Genomic DNA, 8991 nt, shown 5'->3' on the forward strand with positions numbered 1-8991 from the left:
TGCCTCGCCGGCGCCGTGCCGCTAGCCGCGCCCGGGCTCGCCCCCGTCGGGCGCCTGCAACCGCGCCCGAGTCCCGTGCCCGATCGCCCGCTAGGGCTCTCCCTGGGCCATTGCCAGGTGGGGCCCCGCGCCCCTGAGCCGCTGACCCCTGGGCCCGAAACCCCCCTGGCCCGCTGACAAATGGGGCCAGCCCCTAAAACGTTTAAAAAATAGTAATAATAATTAAATTAATTAATTAATTAATTAATTAAATTAACTAAAGTAATTAATCCTAATTAATTAATCTAATTAACCTGTTAGTTTAATTAAACAGAATTAGTTTAATTAAACCCTAATTAACCTAACAGAGTATGACACGTGGGTCCCACTGGAACCACGCGACAGTTTGACCCAGTCAACCCCTGTTGACTGCTGACGTCAGCATGACATCATACTGATGTCATAAATCCATTTTCGAATTAAATTAAATAATTAATTAAATTCCAGAAATTAATATTTTTTTTAGAAAATCATATCTTTTAATCCGTAACTCGGATTAAAATATTTTCAACATGAAAGTTGCTCAGAACGATGAGAAGAATCCGGATACGCAGTCCGTTCGTCGACCACACATCCCTAACCTATCGAACTCGCAACTTTCCCCCTCCGGTCCGTTTGTCCGAAAACGCGAAACATCGGGAATACTTTCCCGGATGTTTCCCCCCTTCGTCGGTATCATCTACTGCCGCGTTAGGACACACCTAGCACTGCTCATTGTCATGTCACGCATCGTCATGCTTATGTTTGCATTGTATTTACTGTTTCTTCCCCCCCTCTTCTCTCCGGTAGACTACGAGACCGACACTGGTGCTGCCCAGTTCGACTACGGAGTTGACGACCCCTCCTACTGCCAGAGCAACCAGGCAAGCCCCTCCTTGATAACCAGATATCGCCTATTCTTCTCTATACTGCATGCATTAGAGTAGTGTAGCATGTTACTGCTTTCCGATATCCTATCCTGATGCATAGCCTATCCTTGCTACTACTGTTGTTACCTTTACCTGCAATCCTACATGCTTAGTATAGGATGCTAGTTCTCCATCAGTGGCCCTACATTCTTGTCCGCTGCTGTGCTATACTATCGGGCCGTGATCACTTGGGCGGTGATCACGGGTATATACTTATATACTATATACATGACACATGTGATGTCTAAAGTCGGGTCGGCTCGTAGGAGTACCCGCAAGTGGATCTTTGTGGCGGAGCGACAGGGAAGGTTGAGACCACCTAGGTGAGAGGTGGGCCTGGCCCTGGACGGCGTCCGCGGTTACTTCGACATAACACGCATAACGAGTTCTTGGTATTTGATCTGAGTCTGGCCATTTGGTCTATACGCACTAACCATCTACACGGGAGTAGTTATGAGTATCCCGGCGTCGTGGTATCAGCCGAAGCCTTCGTGACGTCAGCGACTGAGTGGCGCGCGCCGGATTGGACTGGAGCGCCACTAGGCTAGGTCTGCTTTCGGCCGCGTACGCAACGTGCAGGTGTGCGTAGGGTGATGGGCCCAGACCCCTGCGCGCATAGGGTTAGACCGGCATGCTGACCTCTCTGTTGTGCTTAGGTGGGGCTGCGACGTGTTGATCTTACGAGGCCGGGCATGACCCAGAAAAGTGTGTCCGGCCAAATGGGATCGAGCGTGTTGGGTTATGTGGTGCACCCCTGCAGGGAAGTTTATCTATTCGAATAGCCGTGTCCCTCGGTAAAAGGACGACCCGGAGTTGTACCTTGACCTTATGACAACTAGAACTGGATACTTAATAAAACACACCCTTCCAAGTGCCAGATATAACCCGGTGATCGCTCTCTAACAGGGCGACGAGGAGGGGATCGCCGGGTAGGATTATGCTATGCGATGCTACTTGGAGGACTTCAATCTATTCTTTTCTACATGCTGCAAGATGGAGGCTGCCAGAAGCGTAGTCTTCGACAGGATTAGCTATCCCCCTCTTATTCTGGCATTCTGCAGTTCAGTCCACTGAGATGGCCCTTTACACATATACCCATGCATATGTAGTGTAGTTCCTTGCTTGCGAGTACTTTGGATGAGTACTCACGGTTGCTTTTCTCCTTCTTTTCCCCTTTCTATACCGGATTGTCGCAACCAGATGCTGGAGTCCAGGAGCTAGAGATCCCGAGGATGGTTCTACGTGGAGTTCGGCTTCGAGGAGTAGTTAGGAGGTCCCAGGCAGGAGGCCTTGCCTTTTCGATCGTTGCTACTTTTGTGCTAGCCTTCTTAAGGCAAACTTGTTTAACTTATGTCTGTACTCAGATATTGTTGCTTCCACTGACTCGTCTGTGATCGAGCACTTGTATTCGAGCCCTCGAGGCCCCTGGCTTTTATTATGATGCTTGTATGACTTATTTAAGCATTAGAGTTGTGTTGTGATATCTTCCCGTGAGTCCCTGATCTTGATCGTACACATTTGCGTGCATGATTAGTGTACGGTCAAATCGGGGGCGTCACAAGTTGGTATCAGAGCCAACTGCCTTTAGGAATCCCCCTTTCCAACTCCTTGGCCGAAGTTGAGTCTAGTCAGTGAAAACTGTTTTACTAACATGGCCGTGTGGCTTACGGGCCCACGTCGCCATTGGGTGGTATTAGGATCTTTTACTCCTTGTCTATACTCTGGGACTCTGAACTCTCTCCTGTTCGGGTTAAGTGAATTTTGCTAAATCTAACATTAGGATCTAGTTATCATTTTCACCTGGAGAGCCCCTTATTACTGATGATCGTCTGCTGCACGTGAAGACCCTGAAGATACTCTCCGCTGATAACCCGAGAACTTGTGTTCATCGCTTTTGCAATTCCCTTTCATCAATAAACTCCTATGGATAACCACGTATACTCGCCATTCATACAATGTTTCCCAGTTGATCTTGTTATTACAAGATACCTCAAAATTCTCTTTGTTGCTCCGAGAATCCTTTGAGCTTACTGCCTTGCTGTTCTTTGCCACATGAATACCACTATGGATAATTTCTAGCACTCACAGGATATTTGCTCATCCCCAGTTGATTCAAGTATTTCACAAAAGTGTTCAAAATACCATTCGATCTACCGAAAATCCTGAGCAGCCTATTGCTCTTGAAATTCTTGCTTGCTTGCATTATGGTTAATCCCATAAGTCTCGTAATCTTTTAGTCATTCCTTGTCATTATCATTTTGAGTCCGTTGATTCAATTTGTTGCGAATGCTCGCAATCCTCAATCATATCCTAGAATTCATCCTTCCGGCTCAGACGTCATTTTAAACGTGAGTTGGATCTCGACCTATCAAATTGCCATCGATTGTACCCCTAAGCCTACTCAACTTATCCATCCTTGATCAGAGCGTTGCTTCTGACCCCCTGATTTGGAAATCATAATTCTTTTGCATTTGAACTTTGAGTTAGTCAGTTGTTTCTATAATCAGATCTCCTTGCATTCTTCTTCCTCTGGTTGAGTACCGATGCTCACATCAGATCCCTTGTGGACCATCGGGTCCTTTGTTGGATTTTATCCGACAGTGTCCTTCCTATTGAATAACCTTGTGAGCCTTTCCACGGATATATAATGCCTTTGGTAAATTGTATCCTCTGCTTTTTCAACCATGCTCTACTTTCGAGCCTGTGTTTATTACTCCTGAAGGTTGTGTTATATGTCCCTACAATACCCTGATGGGTTGAACCTATGCCTTCCTTGATATGTGTGAACTTGAAAGTTTGCACGAGTCATACTCTTCTGCTATTTTGCCAGATAAAATTTCAACACTACAACTTCTTCGAAAATGAGAAGTGAATGGAAGGTTATACATTGAAGAAGTGGGAGTCGACCTTGAACTTTGTGTTCATGCCCATGGACACGATGTAGATCCTACCGTAGAAGCTTCTTGTAATATTAACCGATTCGTTGATATAATATCATCTCGTATCTATGAATTGATCCTTTGCAATCGTGGTTCCGACCATGTTCTCCTTTAAATACCATTTCTCGGACAAGTTAAAGCACTTGTCTTTTGCAAGTCAATACACCAGTCCAACCTCTACCTTGATCTACCGTCGAGTATTTCCCTCTGGTATCTCGAGAATATCTAAGAACTGTGTTGCTTCTTATGAGTCTTCATCAGCTATTATTTCTCACTGATTCCAATTTTTCATGGGCTCTGAGTTATTAAACACTCAAAGACACCAATAACTGAACCGAGTCTGCACTACGGTTCAACAACTCTTAGTAATCTTCTTTACATACGAGTTTGTACCCGATCACGTCATTCCTAGCCTGTTTGGCTATATCATTATCGTGCTAAATTTTAACTGTGCTACATGGTCCTTCTTCCCAAAACACAATTTTTTGACGATGAGCTAAGCTTACATCGATCTTCCTCATCATATCATTTCGCCTTAAAAACAGCAAGCTTGATTTTGAGTTTGTGTCGTATCTGTGGCTCCAATAATCTTTTGTTGCATCAGTCCTTCTGCATGATGCAATCGTTGTTCAATTGCTTCTTCGTGGATCCTCTCGACAACAAATTGTCGTGATCATCATCAACATTTTGACTCCTTCCAGGATTTCAATGGAATTCTAGATGATAAGTGCCATCCTCGTTCCTTGGTAATTTGGGTTACCATCAACATCATCCTTACCTTCCTTTCATCACAAACTTGTTCATGTTATGGATGCAACTTGCTATCCATCTTGTATTACGATCTACCTTGTAGTATTACTGCCGTTTTGTCAAGGATGTTGTGAGGATTGCCCCACCTCTTGAGAATTCTTGATATAAGTGATACTTCACCATCTACATTCTTTCTTGGTCCCCGTTTTGTTCCTAACAGGAATACCGACAGATGGACTAGTAATTTTAAAACTGCTAGCAACCTTATTGCTTTGAAGTTAATGGTCAACATTTCAATCTTAGACCATTGGTTATCGAATCGCCATTCTAACATTGTTTGTGCTACCTAAGTCCGTATTTCAGGTGCACCGTCAACCAATGTTTAATCGTGTATGTTTCCTCGAGCATACCTCATTATATCATTTGAACTGACAAAAGCTATCTCCTTGTTCACATAATTGTGGAAATCCATCTTCTGGAAATCTCGATGAATTGTCGCTGAGACCATCAGCCACCTCCTAACCCTCCCCTTGAATTAATGATGAACTTTTGTTTCAGAACTAGCTTCCATGGTTCATTTCCCGAGAAATCTTACGATGTCTTATCATCAATTTGTGTCGCACCTTTTTCTTCTCAGGCATCCTAAGTCTGAGGTAACGTGACACCAATCAGATCTGAATCTCGGTCAGATATGATGGTTGGAACATATTTCCAAGAGTTATAACATTGGTCTCTACATAACTCGATAAGGTGGTGTCTTTGCTTAGCACCCCTAGCCAGAGGACCTTTTGTTATAATTTCCTTTTTAGCAAGGTTAACCATTCTTCCATGAGGAAATTGAAAGACTTATTCTATATGTTGTTCCTGATGAATCCTTGTGTATTCCAAGTCTGTCTTTTGCTTGAAGACCATGTCAATGCTACCTCGAAGCCTGTCTGTGGTACTCCGAATGTTAATAAGAACATTTGAAGCACAATGTTAAATTTTCGTTATCAATTATTAAAACACCGTTGTTTGGGTAATGTCATGAACTTCCTCTTCCCTAACCTAAATGGTTCTCTTCTAACCATTGTCCTTGGGAAGGATATACCCTTGAAATATGTGTTTAAACACATTTTCCTTTCCATTCTTCTGTTTAATCTGATAATCATATTTTCCTTTCCATTGTTTGGTTTAACCTTTCTGGTGATCTATATGATCTAAGCAGTAATATTCTCCTGCTTATGTAAACACCTCGGTGTACAATTCTGTCAGCAAGACCCTGTTACTATTGTTGATGACATACCGGTAGCCACCGATGGATGAGAACTTTGCCTATTGGTCCGCCTCGTGCAACGAGCAGGAAAGTGGTTCTCTTTGTCCCTCGCCCTTGGTACCTACGATGTTGCTGACATATAACTGACAGGCTACCCTTTGACATGCCTTGCTATCATGATCATGCAAGTGTTGGAAATATGCCCTAGAGGCAATAATAAATTGGTTATTATTATATTTCCTTGTTCATGATAATCGTTTATTATCCATGCTAAAATTGTATTGATAGGAAACTCAGATACATGTGTGGATACATAGACAACACCATGTCCCTAGTAAGCATCTAGTTGACTAGCTCGTTGATCAATAGATGGTTACGGTTTCCTGACCATGGACATTGGATGTCGTTGATAACGGGATCACATCATTAGGAGAATGATGTGATGGACAAGACCCAATCCTAAGCCTAGCACAAGATCGTGTAGTTCGTTTGCTCAGAGCTTTTCTAATGTCAAGTATCATTTCCTTAGACCATGAGATTGTGCAACTCCCGGATACCGTAGGAATGCTTTGGGTGTACCAAACGTCACAACGTAACTGGGTGGCTATAAAGGTGCACTACAGGTATCTCCGAAAGTGTCTGTTGGGTTGGCACGAATCGAGACTGGGATTTGTCACTCCGTGTAAACGGAGAGGTATCTCTGGGCCCACTCGGTAGGACATCATCATAATGTGCACAATGTGACCAAGGAGTTGATCACGGGATGATGTGAGTTACGGAACGAGTAAAGAGACTTGCCGGTAACGAGATTGAACAAGGTATCGGGATACCGACGATCGAATCTCGGGCAAGTAACATACCGATTGACAAAGGGAATTGTATACGGGATTGATTGAATCCTCGACATCGTGGTTCATCCGATGAGATCATCGAGGAGCATGTGGGAGGCAACATGGGTATCCAGATCCCGCTGTTGGTTATTGACCGGAGAGTCGTCTCGGTCATGTCTGCATGTCTCCCGAACCCGTAGGGTCTACACACTTAAGGTTCGGTGACGCTAGGGTTATAGAGATATTAGTATGCGGTAACCCTAAAGTTGTTCGGAGTCCTGGATGAGATCCCGGACGTCACGAGGAGTTCCGGAATGGTCCGGAGGTAAAGATTTATATATGGGAAGTCTTATTTTGGTCGCCAGAAAAGTTTCGCACTTTATCGGTATTGTACCGGGAGTGCCGAAAGGGGTCCGGGGGTCCACCAGCCCCGGGGGGCCACATGGGCTGTAGGGGGTGCGCCTTGGCCTATATGGGCCAAGGGCACCAGCCCCAAGAGGCCCATGCGCCAAGAGATAAGGAAAAGGGAGAGTCCTAAAGGGGGAAGGCACCTCCGAGGTGCCTTGGGGAGGAAGGACTCCTCCCTGGCCGCACCCTTCCTTGGAGGAAGGGCCAAAGCTGCGCCCCCTCTCCCTTGGCCCTATATATAGTGGGGGAGAGGGAGGGCAGCAATACCTAAGCCCTGGCGCCTCCCTCTCCCTCCCGTGACACCTCTTCCTCCCCGCCTGCGCTTGGCGAAGCCCTGCCGGGATCCCGCTACTTCCACCACCACGCCGTCGTGCTGCTGGATCTCCATCAACCTCTCCTTCCCCCTTGCTGGATCAAGAAGGAGGAGACGTCGCTGCTCCGTACGTGTGTTGAACGCGGAGGTGCCGTCCGTTCGGCGCTAGGATCATCGGTGATTTGGATCACGACGAGTACGACTCCATCAACCCCGTTCTCTTGAACGCTTCCGCTCGCGATCTACAAGGGTATGTAGATGCATTCCTCTCTCTCGTTGCTAGATGACTCCATAGATTGATCTTGGTGATGCATAGAAAATTTTGAATTTCTGCTACGTTACCCAACAGCAAGATGTCACCGCCCTTCCTACTTTAACCACATGGTGGGCCCTTAACCCACAGTTCCACAGGATCGAAACCTGACTCTCTTGTACACCCCCTGTTCCCAAGGTTATTCCTCACGCTTGGCTTCATATGTAATTCACGTGCCACCTTTCGTGAGATCATCAATTTTGGTATCAGACACAATACTTATTCTCGTTGCGCTGAACCCTACAGGCATCGAGCGATTGCCTGCCCGCTCGAAACTTTCCCACGATACCTCCTTACTTTGCTCTCGATATTGTCTTAAATTTCCATTCGAGAGTTACTTTCTGCCTCCTTCCCCGATGTTATCAACCAGATAGTCAACCGTTCAGAGGTCTGTTATTCCGAAGTTACCCCTTGTCCTTCGTAAGTACGATGGAGTTCCCGAAGAAAGGATGCCAGCTTCATCATGATTACCTTAAGCATGAAAAATGAAGACATCAACGTAATGGATCAACCGCTTCGAGAAGAGCAACCAAGATCGAGAACGCTCGTTAGAATTTCGTGACCAAATCCCTTTCCTGTCACTTCCCCTCTTAACTCTCGGGACGAGATTTCTTGTAGTGGAGGAGAATTGGGACGCCCGGATAATTAGGCTACAGTAATCCCACGTTAATGATGCCACGTCACCACGGTTACTGTTGTTAATCTCGTGTTGGTTCAAAATCGATTCGAAATTCAAACTTAAATAAAGTCAAACGGTAAAGATTTTCAAATATTAAAACTAAAATGTTGGGGTGTTGCCAAATAATGCGTAGGTACTTATTGTGGAGAAACCACACTTTTATAAAATGTTTAAAGGCTCTAAAGTAATTAAAACAGCAGCTATGACAATTAATTAAATGCCTTTTAAAAATAATAATAATGCAAACTATTTTAATTAGGTGTCAAACTTTTTGGGGCAGTAGAATAAATTATAACATTAATTTAGGAGTTGTATTTATATTTTATAAAAGAGAAATTAAAAGTATAAAATAGAAAAGAAAATACAAAGGAGAAAACAAACAGAAAAAAAGAAGGGAAAAGGAGCCCCCCACTGGACCCTGGCCCAACTGGGCCAACCCACCAGGCCCAGCCGGCCACCCACTCCCCCCTTATCCACTCACCAACCCCCCACCCACTCCACCGACAGCCCCCACTCCCCCCCGAAAAATCTCCCTCCTCTGCCTCCCCCGATCTGGA

Source organism: Triticum aestivum, chromosome 6D (assembly GCF_018294505.1).
Source record: "Triticum aestivum cultivar Chinese Spring chromosome 6D, IWGSC CS RefSeq v2.1, whole genome shotgun sequence".
Classification (NCBI taxonomy): Eukaryota; Viridiplantae; Streptophyta; class Magnoliopsida; order Poales; family Poaceae; genus Triticum; species Triticum aestivum.